Source organism: Podarcis melisellensis (assembly GCF_964234715.1).
Source record: "Podarcis melisellensis genome assembly, chromosome: 2".
Classification (NCBI taxonomy): domain Eukaryota; kingdom Metazoa; phylum Chordata; class Lepidosauria; order Squamata; family Lacertidae; genus Podarcis; species Podarcis melisellensis.
In genome coordinates this window covers 124,465,918-124,481,804 of record NC_138529.1, presented here as the reverse complement: position 1 = coordinate 124,481,804, position 15,887 = coordinate 124,465,918, and the positions used below count along the sequence as shown (strand labels likewise).

General features: G+C 49.1%; 1 protein-coding gene across 1 annotated transcript in view; it reads left to right on the top strand.

Moving 5' to 3' along the window:
* Window positions 1-3,446: 3,446 nt before the first annotated feature.
* LOC309364378 (uncharacterized protein) overlaps window positions 3,447-15,887 on the top strand; it is a 214,577-nt gene continuing 202,136 nt past the window's right edge. Inside the window, exon 1 of the mRNA XM_081901523.1 lies at window positions 3,447-3,598. The gene's annotated coding sequence lies outside the window, so the exon portion shown is untranslated. The remainder of the gene's footprint in view (window positions 3,599-15,887) is intronic.

Here is a 15,887-nt window from a genome sequence, read left to right as displayed (position 1 = left end):
AATCTTATCTTTTTTCTCATTTTGGACTCTCTTTTGAATCGCATTCTGTTGTATCAAAAATCCTCTCATGACCGCTTTGCTTGCATCCCAAATTACTCTTTTTTCTACAGTGGAGTTCATATTTATCTCAAAATAGTCTCTCAGAGTTTTTTGGGCCTCCTTAATCACTTCTTCATTCCTAAACAATGTGTCATTCATCCTCCATCTGAAGGAACCAATTGGTGTTAGTTTCAATTCCATCTTTACAGCATTATGGTCGGAGCAAGTTTTAGGGCATATTTCCACTTTCTAGTCTTTGGAGCCAGCCCTCTAGTTGCCCAAATTTGGTCAATTCTTGTCCATGTCATTTTAGCCTCAGAGAAGAAGGTTCCCTCTCTTCCCAGAGGGTTTTTAATTCTCCAAATGTCAACTAAGTCCATATTGTCAGTCATATCAAAGAAAGTCTTTGGTAATCTACCATCCTTGGTGACTACCTGTCTCTGTGCCTTGTCCATATTTGTAGATACCACTCCATTCATATCCCCCATCAAAATCATATTATAGTCCATATAGTCTATCAGAGTCTCATGTAACTTCTTAAAAAAATCCGATTTCCCCTCATTTGGTGCATAGATGCCTAGTATCAAAAAATTCTCTCCTTGTGATTGGATTTCAATTGCCACAAATCTTCCTTGGTCATCTTTAAAGAGAAATTTCGGTGATAGGCTCTCCTTTGCATAAAGTACTACTCTTTTTTTAACTTTGTCTGATGAAATGAATTCATGTCCCAATCTTTTCTTTGTCAATATTTTCCTATGTAGCCTTATCACATGTGTTTCTTGTAAACAAATCAAGTCCAATTGTTTTTTTTTAATACATGAAAGACTCTTCGTCTTTTTTTCAGGGGAGTTCATCCCATTCACATTCCAGCTTAATATTTGCAGTGCCATGGTATAGTTACTTTAAGTCTCCTCCAACTGCGCCCAGTGCTTGCTCTTGTTCTGTCGGTGGTGTTGGTATCCCTTTCGCTGGGCAGTCCAGTCCAAAAGATAGCTTTGCTATGTCCAGTATAGGTGATCTTCTGTCCAGTGCTCTTTGCTCTAGTCCTCTATCTGGTGATCTTCTGTCCGATGCTCCTGGTTCTTTTCCAAGTCCCTTCTGTAAGTCCTCTTCGTGGTTGCTTAGAAATTTTTCTTTGTCCTCGACTGATCTTATTTTTATTTTCCTTCCTTTAAAGCTAAAGGATAGGCCTTGGGGAAATTCCCACCTGAAGATAATTCTGTTCCTTCTCAGCAGAGCAACCAAATCTCCATAATTGGACCTAAGGTCCAAAAGATATTTCGGGATATCTTTGAATATTTCCACTCTTGTCTGCAATATTTCCAAAGTCTTCTGAAAGTGCCAACCCAAAATTTTATCTCTCTCTTCTTTAGATCGGAGGGTAATCAAACAGTCTCTCACTCTGTTCTTCTTCCCTCCTCTTCCAAGCCTAAAAGCACTCACAATTTTCACCCCTTCTTGTTCCAAATCCAAATTCCAAAACTCTGCAAATTCCTGTGTAAGAAATTCTATCAAACTATCCTTCTCCAATTCAGGTACAGCTCTGATCCTCAAGTTCGTCTGCTTTTCCTTGAGCTCAATCATAGAAAGAGTCAGTTTATGGTCCTCAACTTGTCTCAGTATATCTGGGACTCTCTTTGTTTCCAATTGACTTACCTTAACTTCCACAGCAGCCACTTTTTCCTTAGCTTCCTCTGCAATTTGATGGGTTGAAGCAGATTCCTGTATCAATTTCTGTATGGCTTCTATGTTGGTATTCACCTTTTGTCCCAGACTATTTATACTTTCTGTATTTATGTCAATTTTGGTATTTCCAGCCTCCACCTTCGCATTTGTCTCATCTACTTTCCTGCTGAGATTTTCCAAAGATTCATTTATCTTACCTAGTGCAATCTAAAGCTTCTTCTGATGACATTCCTCTTGGTTTAAGTTGTGTTGGTACAGCTGCAGGTGAGGCAGAAGAACCAGATGCTGACGCTCTTCGCTGCCAAGACTTCTTCTTTTAAAAGTTTCCAATTTGTTCTACTCACGGGTAATGCCTTTTAGAATCCAATTGTTCACAGGAAAAAGTCAGCGCTCTCCGGCAACGGCTATGCGGCTTCACTCCGTGGAAAAAGCAGTCGATTCACAGCACCGCACTGCTCACCCCACTTCGCTCCGGAGCCCCAAAAACGGGTTTCCCCGCGAGTAGGGCACGCTGAATCCCACGTTCACAGGCTTCACCCGCCTGTGATTTCTGAAGGGTCTCCGCCTTCGCCGTGATGGCTAGACCCAATTTTCACGGAGTAAATTCCTCTTAGTCAGAGGAATTCCGCCATTACCGATGGCGCTAACCCGGAAGTTCATTGCTAAGAATTCTAGTACCGTAATAAAAAGTAGAGGCAAAAGGGGGCAGCCTTGCCTGGTCCCCTTACTTATTTTACTTCTCTTATTTCACTATTTAGTATCAATTTGGCTCTCTGATTTCAATATTTTGCCTCAACACCCCTAAGAATATTTTCTCTAAGTCATGTTTTTTCTGTAGTTTTTTTCATGGAGCTCCAAGAGATGTTGTCAAATACCTTTTGCCTGTCTATCAGCATCAAAATGCCTTTTTTATCTGATCTTGCTTCTAAATATTCTAAAATATCAATTATTTTTCTCATTTTATTGTTCATGTATCTGCCTGGTAAGAAGCCAGCCTGATCTCTGTGTATTATTTCATTCAATACTTTTTTTTAACCTGTTGGCTAGGATGTTAGCAAATATTTTATAATCATTATTGAACAATGATATAGGTCTATAATTTTTTATTAGTGTTGGATCTGCTCCTTGTTTGGGTATCAGTGTGATAAATGCTTCTTCCCATGATTTTGGTATTCTTCCTTCTTTTAAAATTCAGTTCAGTACTGTTTCATTGGTTCTGATAATATATCTTCTAACTTCTTATGAAATGCCGCCGATAATCCATCCTTACCTGGGGACTTTCCTATCTTTGCTTTTGAGATTGCTGCACCTCCATCATCACTGTTGATACATTTAGTTGTTCTATTTTCCAATCTGCTATTGTTGGGAGTCTATTTTGTGCTATGTGTCTTTCCATTTCCTCTTGGTCTTCTTCTTTTGCACGGTAAAACTTCCTATAGTGATTTAATTTTTCTTTGCATATTTCTTTAGGATCTTCAATTATTTTTCATTTCTCTATTACTCTCTCTTCTTATGTTTTCTTTAATTGCCACGCAAGTAGCCTACCTGATTTTTTGGAACCACTAGAGAGGTATAGAAATGGGGCTTCTGTTGGGAAGGGGCTGCCCCATTTGTGCTTCTCCAGGGGCAGGAGAATATCTAGGGCAGGAGAATCCCTGCAGGGCCTCTGAGGCTCCCTTTCCTTCTTCCTCTCTCCCAGGACCCTGCAGCTTCTTTTGGCTCCTTGACTCCTCAGGAAGGATAAAAGGGACGGATTCTGCAAACCTAGTGAAAATGGAAGGGGGAGGATGGACGGATGACCTGGTCAGGTTGTCTCCTGCGTCCCTCCACTCAACCTCTGAGCGTTCCCTCCCGAGGACCTCTGAGAGATCTGGTGAGTCCCAGGGGAGGAGAGATAGGAACATGGAGGGATGGAGCCGGAGAGTAATTGGGGTGTGGGGGGGGAGGAAGGCGGATGTATGGGGCCAAGATGGCGTCTGGCACTCTTCTTAGCTGCGCCACTGCTGTCCGTGCCGGTAAAAACCTCCTCCAGCCTCTTTGGCCCTCTTAGCAGAGTTTACACAGCGGGGAAAACTGTTGCTTGTGTGGGTAATAACTCAGGCTGCACGCAGGCTTCTTGCTTATCTCCAACAGACTTTTATTGCGTAGAATAACATCGTAAATTCAGCCCGGCGAAAAACCAGACATGCTCTCCACTTCTCAGCAAAAGCGAAAGAAGACACACAGAGAAACACTCCCCTCTGTGAACATAGCCACGCCTCAGAATGTGAGACGTCACTCAGAACTGTTTAACCCTGTAAGTTCTGATTCTCCTCACAGGATGGAGATGGAGAAGGGGAGCACCTTTTCGGGCTCCCCCACCTACCTGCCTGCCTGCCTGCTCCTTTTGTCATCTGCAGGCAATTTGAGCCAGGAATAGATCACAGCTCCCCGCCCGCCGCAATGAATTGGCAGCTCTAAATATCTAAAACCAGTTCTGTGATCTGAATGCCCTGCCAATGCCAGACAACTCACTGATCCCTGCTTTACAGTCTGAATGCAGATGGGGCCTCTGTGTGTTGTCTTTTTCTTTTTGGAATAACTTCTTATTTGCTTTTAAAAACAAGGATCATAGGACTAATAAATGATACAAATATGAAGACTAAGTCTTTGCATGCCATTTGCGTGTTGTTTTTTCTTCTGTTTGCATTTGATTGACCAAAGAGATGACTGACCTTGGAGATGGAGTGGATTCCAGGATTGAGCAGGAACAAAATCCATTCCAGATAAAAGCCAAGCAATATGTCAGTAAATACCGGCCAACAAAGGCAGTGAAAACTATAGAAAGGCCCCACATCTAACTATTTTTAGTTCTTCCTCTATCACAAGCATTAATTAACTTCGTTCAATGATCTGGAGCTCTATTTCTTCCTGAGGCTCTAATTCGCTTCTGTCTTCATTGCAGATGGAGATGAACGGGAAGGGAAGAACAAGGGGGAGCACAACAGAATCCACATAGTGGAGAAGTCATATAAACATTCAGAGTGTGGAGAGAACATCCGTCAGAGGTCCCAGGACACTTCCAGTCAAAGAAAGAGCTTCGTTCAGAGGGATAGCCTCACTGCACACAAAAGAGGACAGAGCAGGGAGAAATTGTATCAGTGCTTGGAATGTGGGAAGAGCTTCAGTCAGAGGGCCCATCTCAATTCTCATCAAATGATTCATACAGGGGAGAAACCCTATCAATGCTTGGAATGTGGGAAGAGCTTTAATCAAAGCGCACATCTCACTTCCCATCAAAGAATTCATACAGGGGAGAAACCCTATCAGTGCTTCGAATGTGGAAAGAGCTTCAGTCAGAAGGTGAGTCTCACTTTGCATCAAAGAACTCATACAGGGGAGAAACCCTATCAGTGCTTGCAATGTGGAAAGAGCTTCAGTCTCAGGCACAATCTCACTTTGCATCAAAGAACTCATACAGGAGAAAAACCCTATCAGTGCTTCGAATGCGGGAAGAGCTTCACTCACTTTGCATCAAAGAACTCATAAAGGGGAGAAACCCTATCAGTGTTTGGAATGTGGAAAGAGCTTCAATAGGAAGGGTAGTCTCACTTCCCATCAAAGAATTCATACCGGGGAGAAACCCTATCAATGCTTGGAATGTGGGAAGAGCTTTGGGGAGGCGGCCAGCCTCACTTCCCATCACAGAATTCATACAGGAGAGAAACCCTATCAGTGCTTCGAATGCGGGAAGAGCTTCAGGGAGGGGGCCAAGCTCACTTGCCATCAAAGAATTCATACCGGGGAGAAACCCTATCAGTGCTTGGAATGTGGAAAGAGCTTCAGTCAGAAGAAGAATCTCACTTCCCATCAAAGAATTCATACCGGGGAGAAACCCTATCAGTGCTTGGAATGTGGAAAGAGCTTCAATCGGAAGGATAGTCTCACTTCCCATCAAAAAATTCATACACGTGAGAAACCCTATCAGTGCTTGGAATGTGGAAAGAGCTTCAGTCATAGCACCAGTCTCACTTCCCACCAAAGAATTCATACAGGGGAGAAACCCTATCAGTGCTTCGAATGCGGGAAGAGCTTCAGTCTCAGGCACAGTCTCACTTCCCATTGCAGAATTCATACAGGGGAGAAACCCTATCAGTGCTTGGAATGTGGGAAGAGCTTTAATCAAAGCGCACATCTCACTTCCCATCAAAGAATTCATACAGGGGAGAAACCCTATCAGTGCTTCGAATGCGAGAAGAGCTTCAATCAGAAGGATAGTCTCACTTCCCATCAAAGAATTCATACAGGAGAAAAACCCTATCAGTGCTTGGAATGTGGAAAGAGCTCCAGTCTAAGGCACAATCTCACTTTGCATCACAGAATTCATACAGGAGAAAAACCCTATCAGTGCTTCGAATGCGGGAAGAGCTTCAGGGAGGGGGCCAAGCTCACTTTGCATCAAAGAACTCATAAAGGGGAGAAACCCTATCAGTGCTTGGAATGTGGAAAGAGCTTTAATCAAAGCGCACATCTCACTTCCCATCAAAGAATTCATACCGGGGAGAAACCCTATCAATGCTTGGAATGTGGGAAGAGCTTCGGGGAGGCGGCCAGCCTCACTTCCCATCACAGAATTCATACAGGAGAGAAACCCTATCAGTGCTTGGAATGCGGGAAGAGCTTCAGTCAGAAGAAGAATCTCACTTCCCATCAAAGAATTCATACCGGGGAGAAACCCTATCAGTGCTTGGAATGTGGAAAGAGCTTCAATCGGAAGGATAGTCGCACTTCCCATCAAAGAATTCATACAGGTGAGAAACCCTATCAGTGCTTGGAATGTGGAAAGAGCTTCAATCGGAAGGATAGTCGCACTTCCCATCAAAGAATTCATACAGGTGAGAAACCCTATCAGTGCTTCGAATGTGGGAAGAACTTCCGGGATGGGAGAAACCTCACTTTGCATCAAATAACTCATACAGTGGAGAAACCCTATCAGTGCATGGAAGGTGGAAAGAGCTTCACTCATAGCTCCCATCTCACTTGCCATCAAAGAATTCATACAGAGGGGAAACCAAAAAAAGAGAAATAAAACAAAAAATATTAAACAACCCTTACAAAATACAATTGTATAGAAAAGAGGAAGTGGGGGATATAAACTAAAAATACTGTTTATGGCATTTGTATCATATATATCATATCATTCGTTGTCAGGGTTTCTGGGAGAGAGGAGGAGATGACAGAGGAGACGGAAAGCGAGTGGGAGGAGGGGCAGAAGGATGAGGAAGAAGATGACGGAATTCTGAGGGAATCCACGAGTCTGAGCAGCGAGTCAGAGGATTCTCAAAAGGGGGTTACCTTAATCAAGCAAAGGGGAGGAGAAGGGAGAAGCGGAGAGGAGCCCAGTGGAAGACAGAGGAAGCAAGAGGCGTCTCAGCCGGAACGGAGTAAAGGGGGTGGAGTCGTCAGCCTCTCGGAGGGAGCAGGATTAGGAGAGAACAGAGAGAGGGGGTTGGAGCAAGGTGTTCAGCCGGAAAGGGTGGAGAGCAGAACAAGGGGTGGTGTAGCGGTCGAAAGAAAGGTCAGCAGCAACGTACGCGCGCCAAGTTCAAACTTAGAGGCGCGCGGAAGTGGAGAGAGCTCAGGGGAGGAGCCCGGCCCTAAAGCCAGAAAGAGGGGGGAAGAGGCGGCAGAGGATTCAGCCTCAGGCGAGTCACGGAGAGAGGGAACCCAGGGGGGCAGGAAGACCCTGCGGAAAAGAAAGGAGAGGAAGAGGTGGTCTAGAGCCAGGCTATTAAGTTGGTGCGGAAGAGGGGAGGAGTCAGAGGGGACTTCAGCGGTCTAACGTGGCAGACGTACGGCCACAATGCTGAACTGTATGAGAAGCAGAAATCTTCAATAAACTTTTCCTGTAAATAAACTGCAACGGAGTGAGGTCTCTTGTGAGCTGGGACCCGTCCTGGGTGGCCGTGACAGTAAGTCCCCTCTCTGAAAGCAAAAAATTTTTTTTGCGAAGCTCACGAACGGGAGCAGCCATGAGCGCTGAGGAGCAGCTGGTTGCATTGCAGAATCAGGTTACCGCTCTCACATCGGCAGTCATTGCTTCGCAGAAGAAGAATGACGACTTGGAGAAGACGTGCCAGGATTTGCAGGCAAGGTGGGAGCGCGCGGACAAGGCGGGGGCCCCAGGATCCAGAGCGGAGGGCATTGCGCTTGGACGGAGGGGGGGTGCCCTAGTTCCGCATTTTAATGGCAACTTGCAAGACTATCCCAATTTCAGAGCGGACGTTGTATATGCACTGCACTTACTCCGTCACGATTTTAAAGATGAGGAGGAGAGAGTGGGGTTCATTGTTTCGCACCTGCATGGGGAGGCCAGGGCTTGGCTACGCAATTTGTGGCGCGAAGATGGACCGGCCCGTCGCGATTCAACTGCGTTCATCAAAGCGATGGATTCTTGTTTTCAATCCTCTGTGGATGTGGACATTGCGCGCCGTCAAATGCACGGGCTGAGGCAGGGGAAAGCGACTGTGCGCCAATACCACTCTAAATTTTTTGCATTGCTCACCGCCTTAGATTGGCCAAAGGACAGTAAACCGGTCAGAGATCTTTTTTGGGAGGGATTGAGCCCCCCCATCAAGGATGAGATCGCTAGGGGGGACAGACCCCAGACCCTAGAAGACGTGGTGCAACGGGCTTTAGCTATTGGAATTCGACATGAGGGGCGTCCGTGGCACGAGGAGGACGGGCCCCAAGCGCGTGCGCAAGCAAGGACTCTCCCTTTTGTGCACAGGGACTTCAGCCGTGCGCACCCCTCGCCAATGGGGAAGGACAGCGAGGAGCCAATGGAGATTGGTGGTGCTAGGGCTCAGAAGCCATCCCAGAGCCCTGTCCCTGGTGCAGCCAAAGCGAAGCCTCCTAGAGGAACCAGGAAGTGTTACATCTGTGACAGTGCGCACCATATGGCGAAAGAGTGCCCCCAGAGGCTCCAGAAGCACACTGCAGCGCTGGCAACTGTAACAGCAGAGGTGCAACCAGGGGAGCAGCTTCAGGGAAACGACAGTGCCTGGCTGGAAGCAGAGCTACTGGGGCTCAGCCAGGCGGATCTGTAGACAAGCCCCCAGCATCACTGCAGAGCGTGGACCCTTTGCCTCCCAAACCGGCAGTTCTGCTCACAGCAACACTCCAGTTGCCTGATGGGAGACTCCTTGAGGTTCCAATAACGATCGATTCGGGAAGCAACGCCGACTTCATGGGACTGCAGTTCGTTAAGCAGCACAACATGGCGCTCCTGCCTGCAACGACGCCTCTGAACGTGGTCACGGTAGACGGCAGGAAGTTGCTGGGGGGGCGAGTGGTGCAGCAAACCCCTCCCATGATGATGCAGATTGGCAACCATCGAGAACTTATTAGTTTCAATGTCACCCACTTATCGGACACACCCATCGTGTTAGGCATGAGTTGGCTGGAGAGGCACAGTCCCGCGGTTGCGTGGTACCAGAGGCAGATCAACTTTTGTTCATCGTATTGTGCTCAGCATTGCTTTCAGACCGATCAGGGAGGAGAAGCTGAGCAGCCGTTGCATCTGGGTATGGTGCAAACAGTGCCTCACAAGTACCAGGACTTCTTGGAGGTTTTCTGTGAGAAGGAAGCTGACAAGTTGCCGCCTCATAGACCTTACGACTGCGCGATTGATTTAGTGCCAGGGGCGCAATTGCCTGCTGCCAAGCTGTACTCCATGTCGGAGGACGAAATGCAAGAGCTTCGGGAGTTCATAGACCATAACCTCAAGCGAGGTTTCATCCAGGAATCTAAAGCAGCGGGAGGCAGCCCTGTTTTCTTTGTGAAGAAGAAAGACACGCCCCAAAAAAGGCTTATAGTGGATTACAGGTTCATCAACAGCTTGACTAAGCCCAAAGCTTTCCCCATGCCCAAGATTGACGACCTTTTAGCGACCGTCAGGAGGGGCAAGATTTTCACCAAGCTGGACCTACGTGGAGCTTACAATCTCATCCGCATCCGGAAAGGAGATGAGTGGAAGACCGCCATGTTCACCCCTCTGGGCACATACGAATACAGAGTCATGCCTTTCGGCCTCCAAAATGGCAGCCACGTTTTTCAAGCATTTATGCACCACGTGCTAGCAGGTCTCCTCTACAAAAAGTGTGTCTGCTTTCTCGACGATATCCTGATTTTCTCGGAATCGCCGGAGGATCACGATAAGGACGTGAGGGAGGTCCTGCAGAGGCTGAAGGAACACAGGCTGTACGCCAAGTTGGAAAAATGCCAGTTTGATGTCAGAGAGGTTGATTTCCTTGGCTACAAGTTGTCCGACGAGGGACTGGCCATGGACAGGGCTAAGGTTCAAGCGCTGTTGGACTGGAAAAGCCCTCGAAATCGGAAAGAGGTCCAGAGGTTCATCGGCTTTGCCAATTTTTACCGCAAGTTTATTAAAGGTTTTGCAAACGCGACGGCGGCGATCACTGACACCCTCAGTTCCAAGAAGAAGAAGTTCGTCTGGACCGAACAAGCGGAGCGGTCCTTCCGGACGCTTAAGGGTCTTTTCGCCTCCGAAGAGCAGCTGCTCCACGTGAATCCCGGCAGACCCATGCGGGTAGAGACCGATGCGTCAGACAGAGCGGTTGGGGCCGTTCTTTTGCAAGAGGATTCACAAGGCAACTGGCGACCGGGTGCGTTCTACTCCCGGAAGCTCAGCAAGACGGAGCGCAATTATACCATATGGGACAGGGAGTTGTTGGCCATTCATGCAGCTTTCAAAGCGTGGCGACACTTCTTAATAGGAGCCAAGCACACGGTGCAGGTCCGCACGGATCACAAGAACTTAGAGTATTGGCGGACGGCTAAGTTGCAGACCCAGCGACACATGCGCTGGGCGGAGTTCTTTGCGGACTTCGACTTCAAAATAGAATACATCCCAGGAGACTCCAATGTTATTGCAGACGCGCTGTCCCGAAAGCCGCAATACTTGGAGGAAGCAGCTCCAATCGCAGCAAGGCACATTTTCGCACCGCAGGCGTGGACGTGCGCTGCCATCGCAGTCGACCTGGACGCGGTGCGACGCGCGTTGCAAAGGGATCAGTTTGCACAGTCTAAGATGGAGGAGCTACGCGGAGGGTCGCGAGACAACGCTGAGTTTCAATTGCATGATGGACTTTTGACTCGTAAGGGTGCCCTTTACGTGCCCACCGACGATCTTCGAGCCAAGGTTCTGCAACAGTTGCATGACGCCCCTAGTGCAGGCCATTTCGGCAAAGAGAAGACGATGGAGTTGGTGGCTAGAGACTTTTGGTGGCCCCAGATGAGAGGAGAGGTGGCGGACTACGTCGCCAGGTGTGATATCTGCCAGAGGTCCAAACCAGTGCACCAGAAGCAGGCGGGATTGCTAGAACCGCTGGAGACACCGCAGCAACCGTGGGAGAGGGTAGCGTTGGACTTTGTTACAGACCTGCCCAGCTCCAGAGGTAAGACGGCGGTGTTAGTGGTGGTGGACTTGTTCACCAAGATGGCGCACTTCATCCCTTGTGCCAAGGTGGCGACGGCAGAACAGACCGCAAAGCTCTTCATCGATCACGTCTTCAGAGTGCATGGACTTCCGCAGTCCGTCTTGTCCGACAGGGGGCGCCAGTTTGTTTCCACTTTCTGGCGAAAGCTTCTGGGCATCTTGCACGTCAAAATCAACCTGACATCGGCGAGGCATCCACAAACCAACGGTCAAGCGGAGAGGGTCAACGCGATCATGCAGCAGTACCTGCGGTGCTACGCCAACCAGCGACCTGCGGCGTGGGTGGACTATCTGCCGATGGCTGAATTCGCCTACAACAACACGAAACACGCATCCACCGGGGTGACGCCTTTCTTCGCGAACAATGGCCGTCATCCCAGAACCTTCCCGAGATTTGCGGCACCAGGAGGGGGGGGGCCTCAAGATGCCGACCAGTTTGCAGCGGAGTTGCAAGAGGTGCACGAGGAGCTGCGGAGACATTTGGAGCTGGCAAAACAGGCGTATAAGGTGCAGGCCGATAAGCACAGGAGGGCGGGAGAGGACATCCAGGTTGGGGACTGGGTGTGGTTAGCAGCCCACGCGATGCCGGCCAGGTCATTGGCCAAGAAGAAGTTAGGACACAGGCAGCTAGGGCCATATCAAGTTGAGGCTAAGATCAATCCGGTGGCTTTTCGTCTAGCCCTTCCGGAGGGTTCCAGGGTGCACCCGGTCTTTCATAGGTCGGTGCTCACTCCCTACAAAACCCCACACAGGTTTCAAGAGTCGGGAGCACCCCCAGAGCCACGTAGGAGGGCGCCTGAGAGGGGGGAATCGCCAAGACCAGAACCTCTTAACGAGGTCACAGAGATACTGGACTCGAGATGGGGGGAGGAGGGAGTTGAATACTTTCTCGCCAGGGAGGGCACACCAGCCGCTGCTAATAGTTGGGTGCCAGGCTACGAGTTAGACGAACCCCTTTTGAAAGAAGAGTTCCATGCACTTTTCCCACATAGACCCATGCCAGCTGAGTACTTTGATGACTGGCTTTTCACACCCACATTGTCAGATAGCACGTTCAGGGGTTTCTCTTCCCCCGAGGAAAGAACACCAGAATCAAGCCCGCCCAGGGGATCGTGCTCGGGGGTGGACACGGAAACCCCTTATTGGTGGGAGGAGCAGCCAGAGGAGGAATGGCGTAAGAGGTGGCTGATAGGTCCTTGGCGGGCAGCACCGGAGGAAGTAGCGATGGAAGCAGAGACTGAGAAGCATTTGGGGGAAGAACCCGACTTCGACTACACATACACAGAACTGCCAGCAGAGAACATTGACGTAGACGACCTGTATCCTGAGCCTACCCCCGAAGAGCCGCAGTTTCCACAACCGGTCCCCGGCGAGCGGGAGGGGGGAAGGGGGGGCTTCGAGGGGGGGATGGATGTCAGGGTTTCTGGGAGAGAGGAGGAGATGACAGAGGAGACGGAAAGCGAGTGGGAGGAGGGGCAGAAGGATGAGGAAGAAGATGACGGAATTCTGAGGGAATCCACGAGTCTGAGCAGCGAGTCAGAGGATTCTCAAAAGGGGGTTACCTTAATCAAGCAAAGGGGAGGAGAAGGGAGAAGCGGAGAGGAGCCCAGTGGAAGACAGAGGAAGCAAGAGGCGTCTCAGCCGGAACGGAGTAAAGGGGGTGGAGTCGTCAGCCTCTCGGAGGGAGCAGGATTAGGAGAGAACAGAGAGAGGGGGTTGGAGCAAGGTGTTCAGCCGGAAAGGGTGGAGAGCAGAACAAGGGGTGGTGTAGCGGTCGAAAGAAAGGTCAGCAGCAACGTACGCGCGCCAAGTTCAAACTTAGAGGCGCGCGGAAGTGGAGAGAGCTCAGGGGAGGAGCCCGGCCCTAAAGCCAGAAAGAGGGGGGAAGAGGCGGCAGAGGATTCAGCCTCAGGCGAGTCACGGAGAGAGGGAACCCAGGGGGGCAGGAAGACCCTGCGGAAAAGAAAGGAGAGGAAGAGGTGGTCTAGAGCCAGGCTATTAAGTTGGTGCGGAAGAGGGGAGGAGTCAGAGGGGACTTCAGCGGTCTAACGTGGCAGACGTACGGCCACAATGCTGAACTGTATGAGAAGCAGAAATCTTCAATAAACTTTTCCTGTAAATAAACTGCAACGGAGTGAGGTCTCTTGTGAGCTGGGACCCGTCCTGGGTGGCCGTGACATTCGTCAACCCAGAAAAAGACAGGCTCCCCCACTTCTCCCCTGTGTGACCCCCTCTTCTCCCCATATCCCACCCTGAGAGATCCTTCCTTCCCTGCGTTCCTTGCAGGTCCCTCGCACCTCCAACTCTCCTCTTCCTATGTGTGTCCTCCTAAATTCAAAATAAAGGAATCTTAATATAAAATACAAAAAAAGATGATGATGATCAGCTTCCAACAAAATATTAAAATACATCAAATATTAAAAGCTTCCCTAAACAGGGCTGCCTTCAGATGTCTTCTAAAAGTCTGGTAGTTGTTTTTTCCTTTGGCATCTGCTGGGAGGGTGTTCCACAGGGCAGGCACCGAAAAGAAAACTCCCAGCTCCGTCTGAAAATCATCTGTAGCAACAATTATTCATAATCTGCACTCCAGAATAAACCCAGATGTATTTAGCATACAGTGGTAAGTGGTATTTAGCAGAGAACGGTAGTCTCGTAATCTGGGGAACCAGGTTCGCGTCTCCGCTCCTCCACCTGCAGCTGCTGGGTGACCTTGGGCCAGTCACACTTCTCTGAAGTCTCTCAGCCCCACTCACCTCACAGAGTGTTTGTTGTGGGGGAGGAAGGGAAAGGAGATTGTTAGCCGCTTTGAGACTCCTTCGAGTAGTGATAAAGCGGGATATCAAATCCAAACTCTTCTTCTTCTTCTCCTCTTCACCAAGATGACACATTCCCTTCATCTCCCTCCCTAGCCCAGCTTTCAAATCTTAACCAACTCAGACAGTGCAATATGACTCTTACAATGATCGTCTAATAATCCAAATTAGTATTTCTCCAGCTTCTAGGTCCAGTTTCTATAAAGCCTTTGAAAAACTGTTCCAACAAATCTCAGCCAAGTCACAATCCAAAATTATGGTCTCTTATAATGGACATTTTAATCCACTGGGTATGGGGAAGCAGGCATCTTGATTCCCTTTCCTTTCCGGAGTTCATGAGATCCGCAGAGACATGGGAACCCATCCTGACCCGTTGGGAACGGTTTGATAGAAAATTTAATATCCACCTGCACAAACACTGTGAAAGTCGCAGGCCTAATAGTTTGGGCACCAATCTATGCGGAAGAATAGTATTAAATGCAGAACTAAAGTCTACAAATAACAATCTCACATAGTTCCCTTTCTTCTCCAAATGAGTCAGGACAGCATGTAAAGCCATTGCCACAGCATCCTCCGTGGATCTCTTTGCCTTTTTCAAAACATTTAATTATAATGGGTGTCAATGCCACAGGGCAAAAATCATTCAGACTATCTTTGGGTTTTTTGGCAGGGGTATAGAATCATAGAATCATAAAGTTGGAAGAGACCACAAGGGCCATCGAGTCCAACCCCCTGCCAAGCAGGAAACACCATCAGAGCACTCCTGACATATGGTTGTCAAGCCTCTGCTTAAAGACCTCCAAAGAAGGAGACTCCACCACACTCCTTGGCAGCAAATTCCACTGTCGAACAGCTCTTACTGTCAGGAAGTTCTTCCTAATGTTTAGGTGGAATCTTCTTTCTGGTAGTTTGGATCCTTTGCTCCGTGTCCGCTTCTCTGGAGCAGCAGAAAATAATCTTTCTCCCTCCTCTATGTGACATCCTTTTATATATTTGAACATGTCTTATCATATCACCCCTTAACCTCCTCTTCTCCAGGCTAAACATGCCCAGCTCCCTTAGCCGTTCCTCATAAGGCATTGTTTCCAGGCCTTTGACCATTTTGGTTGCCTCCTCTGGACACGTTCCAGTTTGTCCGTGTCCTTCTTGAACTGTGGTGCCCAGAATGATGGGAGCAGATTTCAGACAGGGTGGAACGGCTGCTTGGGCCAGAGCAGTGTTTCCCAACCGGTGTTCCGTGGCACACTAGTGTGCCGCCGGACATTGCCTAGTGTGCCGTGGGAGGGAGGCGGGCGAGTCGGGCTAATCCTCCGACGAGCTCCACCTCCAGACCCATTGCTCAAATCCTTTAACCCAGGAGGGCGGGGAGAAAGGGTGGGAAAAAAGAAGGGGAAGAGAAAATATTTTTTTTAAAAAAGGAAAGAGAGGGAAAAAAGCGAGGGATGGAGGAAGGGGAATAAACAGAAGGGGAGGACAATGAAGAGGGGCGGGGCTTGGCAGGCAGCAGATAACTGGGGAGGGGGCGCGGCTGGCGGCGGCTCAAGGCAGGAAGGGAGGAGCTGCCTAGCGGAGAGTCTTGGGCTGCAGAGATTTCCCGTTCAGGAGCGCGGGAGGCCACGCCGTGGATGGGAATCTCCTCCTCCTCTTCCTCCTCCTCCTCCTCCAGGAGAGAGGGTGGTCCGCCCCACCGAGTCGGGCGTGCTCAAGCGTGGGAGCCTATAGTTAGAGCTCAGCTCCTTTTCTTGCCTTCCCCGCCCCCCCCCACGGAGCACATTTTCCTCGCCCCCCCAACCCCCGCATGTAGAATAGAAGCCCTCCAGCCTCCACGGTGCACAAACTCTCCCCTCTGC